The sequence below is a fragment of the Octopus bimaculoides genome, chromosome 2, assembly GCF_001194135.2.
Source record: "Octopus bimaculoides isolate UCB-OBI-ISO-001 chromosome 2, ASM119413v2, whole genome shotgun sequence".
In the NCBI taxonomy this organism is placed as follows: domain Eukaryota; kingdom Metazoa; phylum Mollusca; class Cephalopoda; order Octopoda; family Octopodidae; genus Octopus; species Octopus bimaculoides.
The window spans coordinates 151,584,167-151,585,227 of record NC_068982.1 but is presented as its reverse complement, the minus strand read 5'-3'; positions in this window follow the sequence as shown (position 1 = coordinate 151,585,227).

Sequence of the window (1,061 nt, the reverse complement as noted above, 5' to 3'; positions counted from 1 at the left end):
TATATATATATATATATATATATATATATATATATTTCCATGATAAATCTAGAGACACATCGTTTTTTAGAACAGGAAGGAGTAGGATTTTACGGGGATTTGGATGTCTTTTTCCACCTCACACGACTGCAAAAGAATTTCCCTCTTCAACTCACCGCTGCTATTGCTCATGTTGATGCTACATTATCGGCTGTCATTACTGTTACTGCACCATTTATTGTTATTGTTTCAGAAAATGTAATTTTTTGCCTGAATTCAACTTATTGCTCACAAAACACTTGATGTGTGTCATTTAAACATACTAGAAATAATTTATGCAATATATGTGTATAAACATTCTTTTACACAAACGCACACGCAAAGATTTGAAGATCACAGAAAGTTATAATGGCTAAAACTATAAATTTCATATATTTACCATTTTATACACTTCTATCCATATGTATTTAAACCACTTCCAGAAATTGTTTAGCAAGAATTTCGCCCGGAGTGGTTCTCTGGTATTACTTCTTGCATTCTTTAATTCTCCCGTATTAATATGTATTTTACACTTGAAAACACACACAAATACATGCAAAACTAAAATATATGTAGAATAATAATCCTTTTACTAAAGGCACAAGGCCTGAAATTTCAGGAAAGGGGACAAGTCGATTTCGTCGACCGCAGTGTTTCACTAGTACTTAATTTATCGACCTCGAAAGGGTGATAGGCGAAGTCGACCTCGGTGCAATTTGAACTCGGAACGTAGCGATGGACGAAATACCGCTAAACATTTCATCCAACGTGCTACCGTTTCTATCAGCTCGCCACCTTATATGTAGAATAATAATAATAATGTCACTGAGTGACCTGTTAAAGGTCGTTCAAATTTCCAACGGTAATTGGTGGGTCCAGTTGTTTCATCACAATCTCTAGATACTAATATATCATCTGTCGTGTAAACCACCTCAAGGAATGGCAACTGCTTATAAGACTATTAATAGAAGGCCAGCATAAAGAAACTTTTAAAGATCAACAACAGTAAGAGTATCACTGTATGTGTATATATATATATATAT